Source organism: Rhinatrema bivittatum, chromosome 7, assembly GCF_901001135.1.
Source record: "Rhinatrema bivittatum chromosome 7, aRhiBiv1.1, whole genome shotgun sequence".
Lineage (NCBI taxonomy): Eukaryota > Metazoa > Chordata > Amphibia > Gymnophiona > Rhinatrematidae > Rhinatrema > Rhinatrema bivittatum.
This window is the reverse complement of record NC_042621.1, coordinates 24,089,296-24,104,588: the sequence shown is the minus strand read 5'-3', so window position 1 is coordinate 24,104,588 and position 15,293 is coordinate 24,089,296.

The following is a 15,293-nucleotide window of genomic DNA, read 5'->3' as shown; positions in this document are numbered from 1 at the left end:
GAATTAGAATGTACAGCAGTGAAAGATGATATAGACTTAATTGGTATCTCAGAGACATGGTGGAAGGAGGACAACCAATGGGACAGTGCTATTCTGGGGTATAAATTATATCACAATGACAGAGAGGAGCACCCGGGAGGTGGTGTGGCACTTTATGTCTGGGATGGCATAGAGTCCAACAGGAGAAACATCCTGCATGAGACTAAATGCACAATTGAATCTTTATGGGTAGAAATCCCTTGTGTGTTTGGGAAGACTATAGTGATAGGAGTATACTACCGTTCACCTGGTCAAGATTGTGAGACTGACAGTGAAATGCTAAGAGAAATTAGGGAAGCTAACCAAATTGGTAGTGTGGTAATAATGGGAGACTTTACCCCAATATTGACTGTGTAAATGTATCATCGGTACATGCTAGAGATATAAAGTTCCTGGATGGAATAAATGACATTTTTATGGAGCAATTGGTTCAGGAACTGACAAGAGAGGGAAAAATTTTAGATCTAATTCTCAATGGAGCACAGGATTTGGTGAGAGAGGTAATGGTGGTGGGGCCACTTGGCAATAGTGATCATGATATGAGAAAATTTGAATTAATGACTGGAAGGGGGACAGTAAGAAAATCCACGGCTTTCATGCAAAACTTTCAAAAGGGAAACTTTGATAAAATGAGAAAAATTGTTAGAAAAAAATTGAAAGTAGCAGCTACAAAGGTAAAAAGTGTGCAAGAGGCATGGTTATTGTTAAAAAATACCATCCTAGAAGCACAGTCCAGATGTATTCCACACAGTAAAAAAGGTGGAAAGAAGGCAAAACGATTACCGGCATGGCTAAAAGGGGAGGTGAATGAAGCTATTTTAGTGAAAAGATCTTAATTCAAAAATTGGAAGAAGGATCCAACAGAAGAAAATAGGATAATGCATAAGAGTTGGCAAGTTAAATGTAAGACGTTGATAAGAAAGGCTAAGAGAGAATTTGAAAAGAAGTTGGCCGTAGAGGCAAAAACTCACAGTAAAAACGTTTTAAAATATATCTGAAGCAGAAAGCCTGTGAGGGAGTCAGTTGGACCATTAGATGATCGAGGGGTTAAAGGGGCACTTAGAGAAGATAAGGTCATCGCGGAAAGATTAAATGATTTCTTTGCTTCGGTGTTTACTGAAGAGAATGATGGGGAGGTACACATACTGGAGAAGGTTTTCATGGGTAATGAATCAGATGGACTGAACCAATTCACAGTGAACCTAGAAGATGTGGTAGGCCTGATAGACAAACTGAAGAGTAGTAAATCACTTGGACCAGATGGTATGCACCCCAGAGTTCTGAAGGAACTAAAAAATGACATTTCAGACCTATTAGTAAAAATTTGTAACCTATCATTAAAATCATCCATTGTACCTGAAGACTGGTGGATAGCTAATGTAACCCCAATATTTAAAAAGGGCTCTGGGGCGATCCGGGAAACTACAGACCGGTTAGCCTGAGTTCAGTGCCTGGAAAAATAGTGGAAAGTGTTCTAAATATCAAAATCACAGAACATATAGAAAGACGGTTTAATGGAATGAAGTCAGCATGGCTTTACCCAAGGCAAGACTTGCCTCACAAATCTGCTTCATTTTTTTGAAGGAGTTAATGAACATATGGATAAAAGTGAACCAGTGGATGTAGTGTACTTGGATTTTCAGAAGGCATTTGACAAAGTTCCTCATGAAAGGATTTTAGGAAAAGTAAAAAGTCATGGGATAGGTGGCGATGTGTTTTCATGGATTACAAACTGGCTAAAAGACAGGAAACAGAGAGTAGGATTAAATGAACAATTTTCTCAGTGGAAGGGAGTGGGCAGTGGAGTGCCTCAGGGACCCTTACTTTTCAATATATTTATAAATGATCTGGAAACAAATACGACGAGTGAGGTTATCAAATTTGCAGATGATACAAAATTGTTCAGAGTAATTAAATCACAAGCAGATTGTGAAAAATTGCAGGAAGACCTTGTGAAAATTGGGCATCCAAATGGCAGATGAAATGTAATGTGGATAAGTGCAAGGTGATGCATATAGGGAAAAATAACCCATACTATAGTTACACAATTTTAGGTTCCATATTAGGTGCTACCACCCAAGAAAGATCTAGGCATCATATTTTATTTTATTTTATTTATTTAAATTCTCTTCAATACCCTCGTTAATTTAATTCACCATCACAATGGTTTACAAAAAGGCACTAAAGGAAAAAGTTTAATTGGTATAGATTACAAATTATACATGTGCCATCGAACGGTAACATATATTCAATAATACAGCTATGTGTTAATTAAATCTTATGTCAGTTGAGTAATTTTTTTAAGCGTTCAAAACTAACGTTAATTTGCTGTTGGAGATATTAAAGGAAAAAAAACTGATTACTTGGTGCTTCCTTATTTTTTAAATGTTTTCTAATTGTTTTCCTCCTTCTCTTTGTCCTTATAAAAAGTTTGTTTAAAAAGCCAGGTTTTCAGACTAGTTTTAAATAGTTTTAAGATTCTTTGCAGCCTTATTTCTAGTGGCATTGAGTTCCATAGAGCAGGTCCAGCCAGCGACAGGTCTCTCTCTCTTACTTGAGTGAGGCATGCTGATTTAACAGAAGGAACAGTTAGTAGAGCTTTTTTGGCTGATCTCAGGTTTCTGTGTGGTACGTGTACGTGCAGTGCTGTGTTAAGCCAGTCGGCCTTTTCATTGTGGATAAGTTTATGAATTATACATAGTGCTTTTTATTGTATTCTTTGCTCAGTTGGTAGCCAGTGTAGTTCAGCAAGCGTCCATGTAATGTGGTCTCTTTTCCATTCTAGCAGCGGAATTTTGCAATATTTGGAGTAGTCTAATGGTAACTTGAAGTAGCCCTAATAGTAGAGAGTTACAGTAATCTGTGCTAGCGAATATCATTGCCTGTAAAACTGTGCGAAAATTGTTCAGAGTTAATAGGGGTTTCAGTTTTCTAAGGACCATTATTTTGGTGAAAACTTCTTTTAATTTCTGTGAAATGTGTTCTTTCATGTTTAGCTCAGGGTAAATTATAACCCCTAGATTATAGCAATAAAAGATTCCATACGTTTATTGCTAAGTCCACTGTTTTTTTATTTTTGATTGCTATTGTAGGTTGAATAGGGTGTATATTTTTTCATTCCAGGAGTAAGAATTCTGTTTTATCAATTTTATTACCAGTTCTATTTGGTTTAGTAGCTGTTTGATTATTTCAAAATACATATTGGCAAGTTTCATTGTTTCTTCAATAGTGTTTATGATGGGTAACAGTAGTATGTCATCTGCTTATATATAGTGTATGATTCTGAGTCCGGCGAATAGGTGGCATACTGGGAGGAGGTAAATATTAGAGTGTTGTGGACAGGGCTGATCCCTGTGGGACTCCTGTTTGTAGTTTAACTTTTTCTGATAGGGCGTTTTTGATTTGTACTTGGAAAAATCTGTTGACTCAAACCAGGTTATTGGTTAGTGGATAACACATTGAAATAGTTCGTTCAGTGTGCTGCAGCAGTCAAAAAAGCAAACAGAATGTTGGGAATTATTAGAAAGGGAATGGTGAATAAAACGGAAAATGTCATAATGCCTCTGTATCGCTCCATGGTGAGACCGCACCTTGAATACTGTGTACAATTCTGGTCGCCGCATCTCAAAAAAGATATAATTGAGATGGAGAAGGTAGGAAAAGGGAGACCACAATGATAAGTTGAATGGAACAGCTCCCCTATGAGGAAAGACTAAAGAGGTTAGGACTTTTCAGCTTGGAGAAGAGACAGCTGAGGGGAGATATAATAGAGGTGTTTAAAATCATGAGAGGTCTAGAATGGGTAGATGTGAATCAGTTTTTTACTCTTTCAGATAATAGAAAGACTAGGGGGCACTCCATGAAGTTAGTATGTGGCACATTTAAAACAAATCGGAGAAAGTTCTTTTTCACTCAATGCACAATTAAACTCTGGAATTTGTTGCCAGAGGATGTGGTTAGTGAAGTTAGTATAGCTGTGTTTAAAAAAAGGATTGGATAAATTATTGGAGAAGAAGTCCATTACCTGCTATTAATTAAGTTGACAGAAAATAGTCACTGCTATTACTAGCAACAGTAACATGGAATAGACTTAGTTTTTGGGTACTTGCCATGTTCTTATGGCCTGGATTGGTCACTGTTGGAAACAGGATGCTGGGCTTGATGGACTCTTGGTCTGACACACTATGGCATGTTCTTATGTTCTTATATTCAGGCAGGATATCAGCTCTCCCCATGACTCATCTCCTCCAAGAAAACTAAAAAGCCAAGGCATAGGAGGGGATGTCCTTTTGTGGATTCCAAACTGGTTAAAAGAGAAGAAACAGAGAGTAGGATTAAATGGTCAGTGGAAAAGGGTAAACAGTGGAGTGCCTCATTGATCTGTACTTGGATCGGTGCTTTTCAATATTTTTATAAATGATATGGAAAGGAATATGATGAGTGAGGTTATAAAATTAGCAGATGACCAAAATTATTCAGAGTAGTTAAATCACAAGTGGATTGTGATACATTACAGTAGGACCTTGCAAGCATGGAAGATTGGATATCCAAATGGCATATGAAATTTAATGTGGTCAAGTGCAAGATGTTGCATATAGGGAAAAATAACCCTTGCTGTAGTTACACGATGTTAGGTTCCATATTAGGAGCTACCACCCAGGAAAAATATCTAAGCATCATAGTGGATAATACTTTGAAATCATCGGCTCAGTGTGCTGCAACAGTCAAAAAAGCAAACAGAATTTAGCAATTATTAGGAAGGGAATAGTGAATAAAACAGAAAATGTCATAATGCAGCTGGTCGCCACATTACAAAAAAGATATAGTTGCGATGGAAAATGTACAGAGAAGGGCGATCAAAATTATAAAGGGGATGGAACAGCTCCCCTATGAAGAAATACTGAAGAGGATAGGGCTGTTCAGCTTGGAGAAGAGATGGCTGAGGGGGGAAATGCTAGAGGTCTTTAAAATCATGAGAGGTCTTGAACGAGTAGATGTGAATCTGTTATTTACACTTTTGGATAATAGAAGGACTAGGAGGCACTCCATGAAGTTAGCAAGTGGCACATTTAAGATTAATCGGAGAAAATTATTTTTCACTCAATGCACAATTAAGCTCTGAATATATGTTGCCAGAGGATGTGGTTAATAGAGATGTGCATTGTTTTGTAGTTTCTTTTCGGGCTTTGTTTTCGGGGAACAGCAGGAAACTTCATTTTTCCTGCGGTTCGGGTTTGTTTTTTTTTCATGGGCCCCCGATTTTTGGATTAGTGAGCAGTAACTCTTGTTAGTGCACCCTAACCCGAAATACAATTTTTTCTGAAATTTCGGAAAAATTATTTTCGGGTTTTGTTGGCCCTGAACCATGCTGAATTAGATAATTACGTTGAAATTGTCTAATTCAGCAAAAATGAATGCATATCTCTAGTGATTAATGCAGTTAGTGTAGCTGGGTTCAAAAAAGGTTTGGATAAGGTCTTGGAGGAGAAGTCCATAACTGCTATTAATCAAGTTGACTTAGGGGCGGATTTTCAGAGCCCTGCTCGCGTAAATCCGCCCAAAACCGGGCGGATTTACGCGAGCAGGGCCCTGCGCGCCGGGAAGCCTATTTACATAGGCCTCCCGGCGCGCGCAGAGCCCCAGGACTCGCGTAAGTCCTGGGGTTCTCCGAGGGGGGCGTGTCGGGGGGGCGGGCCCGGTCATCGCGGCGTTTCGGGGGCGTGTTGGCAGCATTTTGGGGGCGGGTACGGGGGTGTGGCTACGGCCCGGGGCGGTCCGAGGGCGTGGCCGCGCCCTTCGTACCCGCCCCCAGGTCGCGGCCCGGCGCACAGGAGGCCCGCTGGCGCGCGGGGATTTATGCCTCCCTCCGGGAGGCGTAAATCCCCTGACAAAGGTAAGGGGGGGGTTTAGACAGGGCCGGGCGGGTGGGTTAGGTAGGGGAAGGGAGGGGAAGGTGAGGGGAGGGCAAAGGAAAGTTCCCTCCGAGGCCGCTCCGATTTCGGAGCGGCCTTGGAGGGAACGGGGGTAGGTTGCGCGGCTCGGTGCGCGCCGGCTATACAAAATCCATAGCCTTGCGCGCGCCGATCCAGGATTTTAGCAGATACGCGCGGCTCCACGCGTATCTACTAAAATCCAGCGTACTTTTGTTTGCACCTGGAGCGCAAACAAAAGTAGGCTATTTGCGCGCCTTTTAAAATCCGCCCCTTAGGGAATAGCCACTGCTATTAATTGCATCAGTAGCATGGGATCTTCTTGGTGTTTGGGTACTTGACAGGTTCTTGTGCCCTGGTTTGGCCTCTCTTGGAAATAGGATGCTGGCCTTGATGGACCCTTGGTCTGACCAAGCATGGCAATTTCTTATGTTCTTATGTTGAGGCACTTCCCAACACCGAAACAATTGGCGGTATGATGTCATCGAAGCACAACGGGAGCAAAGCAATCACATCAGCACTGCCTGCGGTGGGTCAGGTTGTGGAGGGACTCAGCACTGCTCCAGAGTCAGAGATGATTCAAAGTCTGGGGCAGCCGGGACAGACCAGTTCTTAACGAGCTGCCCAAAGACACTTCAACAGAGCTGGAGAGAAGATCTTGGATCCGGAAAATGTTTATCCATCGGGCTTGTTGAAGACAGACCTTCGGATATATCCGGGTACGCTTTAGCCTTGCCCTTCCTCTTACCCATGTTGAGAAAAAGGTAAGAATTTAATAGGCAAGAATATTGAAGGCAAGAGGCGAGTCAACAGAGCGACGACCTTTAGCGTGCAGTCATCTTGGATCCCCTCCCACACTTTTTTTTCATGATGTATTCATTTAGGGGTAGATTTTCAAAGGCTACACGCATAAGATACAAGCGTAACCCAAGAAAATCTGCCCCTACGCAAGCCGAGCCTATTTTGCATAGGCTTGGCAGCCCGTGCAGGCCCCGGGATGTGCGTATGCCCCGAGGCTTTCAAAAATGGGCAATCCGGGGGCAGGGCCGGGGGCGTGATGGCAGTTCATGGGTGGGCAGGGGGCAGTCAGGGGCGGTCCGGGGGTGGGGCCGAATCCGCCAGCACAGCGGCCTGTGCGGGGGATAGCGAGCCGGCGCGTGCAAGTTACGCCTGCCAGAGACAGGCGTAACTCACTGAGATAAGGTAGGAGGAGGACTTAGGTAGGGCTGGGGGGTGGGTTAGGTAGGGGAAGGGAGGGAAAGGTTGGGGGGCCCGGAAAAAAGTTCCCTTCTAGACCGCTCCGATTTCGGAGCGGCCTTGGAGGAAACGGGGAAAGCCATCGGGGCTCCCCTTGGGTTGGCACGCACAAGGTTCAATTGTGTGCACCCCTTGCGCGCGTCAAGCCCAAATTTTATAACATGCGTGCGGAAGCGTGCGCATGTTATAAAATTGGGCATAGATTTTAAGATCTGCCACTTAAGGTAGATTGTGCCTAACAAAACATTAGTATGATGTTTGTTTCCATGTTCCTCACTGCTATTAATACTAAGGAAATGTCAAAAGGCCGAGTTTAAGATTGTCTAGAGAAACTGGAAACAAACGACAAAGGAGTAAATAGGGTTAGCTAGCCAGTACCATTTTGGAAAATGTTGCTGACAGAAGTGAATGGGCATTGTTCCTGCCCCATCATTCCCCCTTCCCTCTCCCCAACATATACACAGCTGTGGGTTAAACTTGGGATGGGTAATGGGGATGGGAAGGGTGGTAAGCCAGGGTAGCAAAGGGCATGTGGCAAGCCTGTAAAAGCTTTGAAGCATTTTATTTGCTTGGCCCAAGAGGGTGCCTGGGGACAGGGTAGGGTTAAAATGCACCTCCAGGGAACTCTGGTTATGGGAACAGCGAGGGGGAAATGGACTGTGCAGACTTTTTAAAAACCCAAATGCCAGTTTATGTGATATGAGGCTCTCCCGAGGTGGCTGAATAAAATAACTGCACCTCTTTGAAGTAATGGTTCCTTTTTTTTTTGCAAAAACAGGCCCACAAAGCCTTTTTCACATGCCCGTTTTTTAGAAACTTGCCCACTAATAAGCTGCCTTGCATTAGAGATATTTAGCCCTTAATTATTTATTTTGTTTTATTTTTTAATTCAGGGATTTTGTTTTTTCAGTTTTTCAATTTTTTTTTTTTATTTTTTGGTTCAGTTTGTTTGCCAACTCCTCTCCCCAAAAAAAACATAAATCATGAAAAATCTAAAGAATAAAAAAACTGACTTAAAAAAACTGGCCTCTAGCAGCCCTTGTACAGCCTCTCTGGGCCCCTGCGGCCCGACCCCTAGGCCAAACCATTGAGCTGGCCCAGTCAGGGCCTACCTGGAGATGGCTGACACCAGGGCATACCCGGCACTAGGGCCTGCCTGGAGTCACCCCAGGCTCCAGGGCATACCAAGTGCTAGGGCTTTCCTGGAGACGGTCCAGCACGAGAGCATGCCAGGGCTTGGCTCAGTCTCTTTGAAAAAGGTCAAGAGTGATGCCTACTTTCCTGCTGCCTGAGGTGCTGATTCTTTAAAAAAAAAGGCCTCATTCACTTGGAGGACAGCACCAGTGACATCATTTCGGTACCTTCTTCCAGAGTGGTCAATGCCTTTCTGATGTACAAAGATATGGCTGTACATGAAAATGTCACAAGCTGAACCAGAGGAAGGTGCCAAAGTGATAAGAACATAAGAGATTGTCAAGCTGGTTCAGACCAAGGGTCCATCAAGCCCAGCTTCCTGTTTCCAAGAAAGGCCAAAACAGGCCACAAGATCCGGGCAAGTACCCAAACTCTAAGAAGATCCCATACTACTGATGCAAGTAATAGCAGTGGCTATTCCCTAAGTAAACTTGATTAATAGCCATTAATGGACTTCTCCTCCAAGAACTTATCCAAACCTTTTTTGAACCCAGCTACACTAACTGCACTAACCACATCCTCTGGCAACAAATTCCAGAGCTTAGTTGTGCGATGAGTGAAAAAGAATTGTGTTTGATTAGTCTTAAATGTGCTACTTGCTAACTTCATGGAATGCCCCCTAGTCCTTTGCCACAATCCTCTAGGCAAACAGCACTATTTCTAAAGCACGGGAGGGAGCAAGTGAGCATCATTTCTGAATTTTTTTAATGAGGTTCCAGGAAGGGATAAGTAGGGGCCAGGGTGGGAGATATCTAGGCCCAGCATCTTTAAACAGGGGAAGGGACTGGTTCTGGCCCTATTGCTAGGATGGCTTATGTTTTGGCTTCAGAGTAAGGGCCATAGGAGCCAGGGGAGGCCCAGCCAGGGCTACTGGAGTTCTGACATTTTTATTTTCAAAAATGCCATGAATTAGAAAATACATGAAAATATTTGGGTATTTTCATAAGAAGCTATTTTTGGGTTGTTCTACTTGCAACAAACCAAAAATGGCCTTATTTGTTGCATTTTTAGAATTGTTTAGAACTGAATATACACCTCTATTTTGCACGATTGCACCACATCTTTCTGCACAATTATTTCAATACCTTTTTGCATGTAGTGAGCAACATATGAAGGTTTGCTACTGTAAAGCCCACTTTTGTGAAATTCTTTCGCAGAAGGGATTCTTGTGAAAATGTTCATGCAAAACACCAACACTTTCACATTTCAGGTTTATAACCTGTCTAGAATGGCTGATAATGCAGACTCTAAATATTTTAAATAAATAAATACATTTTGCATGTGTATGGGTGTTTTATGAAATTTTTCATAGAAAATTATTTCTTTGATGACATAAAATTACTCATATTTACTACTGCAAGGTTTGACAGTCCAAATTTTGATCATAATTTTATAATGAATTTTAGAATTAAGAATGTTAGGTTTTCTGACTTCTTATTGGCGTTTGATTGTGAAGAATTATGTTATGTATTGTAAGGGGATGTTGACCAGAATCAGATATAAGTGAATTTTCAAAGAATTATACGTGCAAAATGTATCATATCATTTCATGTGCACAAATAGGCACGTAGAAAAGGGGAAATCTAGAGACATTCCAGGGCAGAGCCAACACTTGCACATGTAACTTGCTATTTTAAAAAGAAACATGCATCCCATTTGATCCCCTCTCTCCCAATCCCCTTTCATTTTTTTTTACATCACTAACCGGTGACCCTTAACAGTTCTCAATCCCTTCCCTTCCGATCCTCCTTTCACCTTTAATAGAAGGACTTTCCCATGATTGCACCTCGATTCTTCTCTCTATTACATAAAAAACATTTTCCAGAAGCAGAACATTGATCCCTCACCTTCCCTCCTCCCAATCCACTAAAAGAAAATCCCAACTATTTCCTACGCGCCCCTTCTTCCCTCCCCCCCCCAAGAATGCCAAGAAAGTTTTCCCACTGGGTTGGGAGGAGGACACAGACTCATTTCCTCCCAACTTGGCTTAATCGTAAGTGCCACTGGGGCTGACAAATGACCAAATGAATTAGTATTAATTTAATCATTGTGTTTGAAGAACCAATCCCCATTCAGAACTGAGTACTGAATAGGGACTGATCAGTGAAGGGACCAATCCCTGTGCAATACTTGGTTTTGAATAGGGATTAACTCTTTTTGACAGTGCAGCGAATAAATTAATACTAAGTGCCCTCCGACAGTTGGCTCCATTGGACCATAGTGTTAATCTGAGTTGGAAGGAGTCAAGTGTGTGTCCTCCTCCTGCCTCATGGAGGAATCTTTCTCAGGATTCTATTGGTTCGGGAGGGGGGGGGGGGGCTGCAGTGTGAGTCAGGAGATTGAGGGTGGAATATGGTCATTTTGGGGTGTTTCTTTTTAGCAGATCTGGTGGAGGGAAGAGGAATAGATCATTCTGGGGAAAGCAATCTTTTTATAATAGTGAGAGCAAGGTCCTGGGATATTTAGGACAGCTATCGTGCAGACCAACTTGACTGCTTAAATTTAGCTTAATAGCACCCAATGTGGCACTATCCAGCTCTGCTCCTTCTTTGGCCAGGTAATTTCATCTGCATAAAATATTTGAACATTCAACATTAGACAAAGGGGCGGAATATGAATGGGGCTAGTATTCTGCAGGCAAAAGATGATTTTACCAGAATAAAAATTGTGTAGATGGATCTCATTGTAAATCAGACCCCTGCTGCTCATGCAGTGGTTCATAAACCCATGCTCAGGATGGTACAGCCAGTCGGGCTTGCAGTACATCCACAAATATATTTTCATTCATTGGAGATCCAAAGAATACATTTTTCAGGTCCAAAGCCTTTGTCTTGTCTGCTATTCTCTCATCATTCTACAGTGCTTTAGAGGACTATTTCAAAGAGGACTATTTTTGGTTGTGAATGTTTTTTTTTGCAATTAATTCCACAAGAGTAACAGAAGGTAAATAGCTAGAATTTAATCAACTGCATTGCTTTAATGTCGATCATTCTAAAACTTAAGTGCTCTACTATTTTCTTGCTGCCTTTATGAAGAGCTCAGTTAGGTGTAATTTCTATGCAGTTAGAGTAAGATGAAAATTGTATAGAGAGATGAATTAGTGACCTGAATTTTATATATCAAACATTATTTGCTGCATTACATAACTGAAAACTATTTAAATATAGATATTTAAAATATCTGTATAGATATCATTTGATTTTTCAAATAAAGTAAGCACATTTTCAACAATTCTCAGCAAAGAAAAGAAAATTCTGGAAGGGGATCCTTCAAAAATATCCTTCATTCACACAGGAAAATAATTGTTTTCTGTTACAACTGTTTCTAGGATAAATTATGCTCCAGTTCTGCAGGCTTCTTTTCTTTTTTTGTACAATATTGGTGAGTGAATTATTTTTAATTGTGTAAGGATTCCTCCCCACTTACTACTGTGGACTTGATATCAGAGGAATTCATATATCTCTCGTCTTTTTTGTTTCTTGTCCTTTGTGCTTTGATTTTTTGTTGTAAGCATTCAAGCTTTGTGTCTTGGACTATGTTTCTTAAACTCCATAAAAATAAAGAAAAAATGAATATATAAATATGCAGTCAATACCTTCAAAATACTTTTATCTCAATGACAAGAATATTGTTTTTTTGGCTTCGTCATTAAAAATTGTTCTCCAGATGAATTCACAAGTTTAAAGTCATTTGCCCGGGTAAAGAGTGACTTAACTAGGTAAATTGGTTTGACTAATAATTACCTTCCTTTGCCCATCAAAATGGATGATATATGTTTGCAGGGATAGGGCAGAAGCTAGTAGGTTTAGTTGTATTTTTAGAGCAAGGGTGGTGGAGCTGGATGGCTTTAATAGTGGGGGAGGCTTGTATTGTAATGTTTATGATGTATGATAGGCTTTGATTGATATGTTTTGTGATTGTTTTATGTAACTTATTTACATCTCTTCATATTGGTCTACACAACATGCTGGATTCTTAGTGCAGTTATTTTTAGCAAGATTAGTGGGAGGCGTTTCTGAGGTCAGGGAGAGGATGGATTGGGGAAATTAAATTTCTACGTTATATTTTCTTTGAAAATGTAGTCCACACAAATTGTAAATGTAAAGTCCTTTTGTATTTCGAGCCCAAAGACTTTGGAGGTAATTATCAAGGGGAAACTACCTGCACAATTTAACTTTCAAAATTATCTACGAGGTTATCTGCCAACTTCACAGCTATGCCACTTATTTGAAGAATGCCCCTTTGCTACTTACTGAGAATTAGACTTCATCTATAGTACTAAGCAGAAGTGGACCATTCCAGTTTCTGATATTTGTATTTGTTTTTACCATTCAAACTGGGCATAACCCAATGGAAACCTGAGCCAAGCCGAGCAGGGACATCCCCAGTCACTTCTGACTCCCTCCCATCCTTGACAGAAAAGTTTTGGATCAATGGCATATCCAGCTGGGCTGAGCCAGGCCAAGCCAAGGCCTTTCCGGACTCAGATTGAGCCAGGCCCAGCTAGCCTGATGGAAAAATGTGTTGATGTTGGGGACCTCTTTCCTGGCCCACACTTAACCCCTTCCATGGGTCCTGTGCAATGAAAAGTGCAGAAGTTATGCCCATTTACTCCTGCCCTGCTGACTTAAGATTTAAAAATGGCTCTGGCAGCTCTGAACATGGTGCCAAGATGATGGCACTTCTACACCTGTCTCATGTGTGGCAGGTTTTGTCTGTTCTTACCTTTTACCACAGGTAAGAACATCTGAATTTTTTTGTTTGATGTCACAAGAAGACATTAACTATTTTTGTGCCACAGCATTACTGTACATTAGACAGGACATGTCAGAGATGGTGCTAGCTTTTTTTAGACAAAGAAATATTTTTGTCCATGGATACTGTAAATTTATATATCGTTTGACAGATGTTTCACACATTACCATCATCCTTATTATTAGCAGCAGATCTCTTATACCATTACCTCTCAACACTTTGGGAGCCTCACCACCCCAGGTTATTATCACACCATCCACTAAGATATTGCAAGTTACTGTATCTGTCTTAGGTAGTCATGGATTCATTAATTAATTTTAAGGAAAATTGATGATCTTCTGCCAAATGCATGATAGGAGGAATAAATGCATTTCTGTATATCCAGTGGAATACCCTGTCATTGTAGACATATTAAAACATTTGATATGCATAGCTCAATTGAGATTATGTTGCCCCAATTGATTTTAATACATTTAAATATTTATTTTTACAGACTTTTTCTGAATAATTTTAGATAGGTGTAGCTTGGTCCAAATTAGGAGATCATGAGTGTCCTTTAATTTCACTTTACCTCTGCTGCTTTATCTCTTATCAGTATTCATGGTGGTAGGTGTATTTGCTAAATAAAACTATATTTTCTATTCCTTTAAGTGAGTCAGTGGGGAGGAATAACCTACCTCCAGAGGTGGTAAAGCCCTGGTTATATAAATCTGAGTTTCCAAGTGGGAGAAGAGATTCAGGGAGACTCTGGAAGAAAAAAAGAGTGAAGAAAGAGGAATTGAGACAAGTGATTTCTTTTTACCATGGATGCTATTGTCTAGTAGGGATGTGCAGACCAAAAGTTTAAGTTTATAAGTCCATAAGTCGAAAGGGGGTCCCATTTGCGGTCAATATGGACATATGGAGAATTCCATAAGTTGAGTCTATGTCCATATGTGCAAATAAAAATTTAAACCCCTCACCCGCCTTAATCCCGCCCCCCCCCCAAGACTTACCAAAACTCCCTGGTGGTCCAGCGGGGTCAGGACGCCATTCCTGAACTCCTTTGCAAGGAGCACGTGACGTCGGCGTCACATCGGAGTGACGCGGCGTCACTTGATTCCCCTCGGGTTCGCTCCGGGACCCCTCGTTGGGCTCAAAAGGCACTTTTGGCTAGCTTGGGGGGGCCTCCTGACCCCCCCAAGCTGGCCAAAAGTGCCTTTTGAGCCCAACGAGGGTTCCGGGAGTGAACCCGAGGGGAAACACGTGACGTCGGCGTGACGTCGGCGTGACGCGGCGTCACGTGATTCCCCTCGGGTTCGCTCCGGGACCCCTCGTTGGACCCAAAAGGAACTTTTGGCCAGCTTGGGGGGGGTCAGGAGGCCCCTCCAAGCTGGCCAAAAGTGCCGTTTGGGTCCAACGAGGGGTCCGGGAGCGGAACCGCGATGGACCATGTGACGTCGGCGTCACGTCGGAGTGACGCGGACGTCACGTGATTCCCCACGCGTCCGCTCCCGGACCCTCACGGAACTTTTGGCCAGCTTGGGGAGTTTTGGTAAGTCTTGGGGGGGGGGATTAAGGAGGGTGAGGGGTTTAAATTTTTATTTAGATCAACAATCGCGATTTCCAACGTATTCAACATAGCTATGTTGAATAAGTTGGAAATCCGATCGTTTACGCCTCATCATTTTTTTAAGTTAAAAAAAAAAAAAGTTGCGTTTTCCATTTAAGTTCAAAACGAATGCACACCCCTATTGTCTAGTTTGTTATCAAGAGCCCTAGAGAAAGGATGTGCCCAGCTATGTGCAAGAACTAGTTTCTGCCAGGAAAAATATCTTTACTGATAGACTCAGGGCTGATACGTGAGAAATATCTGGCTTGTTGGGAGATCAAACTGGCAACTTTTTTTTGGGATCTGTAAACCTAAGTCTATTTGTTAATATTTCTACTGCTAGGATCTGTGACTCATATTTGTGCATGATTATTGTCATTTTACTGCTGGTACCCCAGAAGAGGAAAATAAAGTTTGGGAGCTGGACCCATAAAGCCATTGTGTGAAACTACCTCTGTAAATCCCAGGGCTGGGGTTAGAAGAAGAATAGGTGATTAGAAGAGTGTTCAAAGGAGGGAATCACAGTT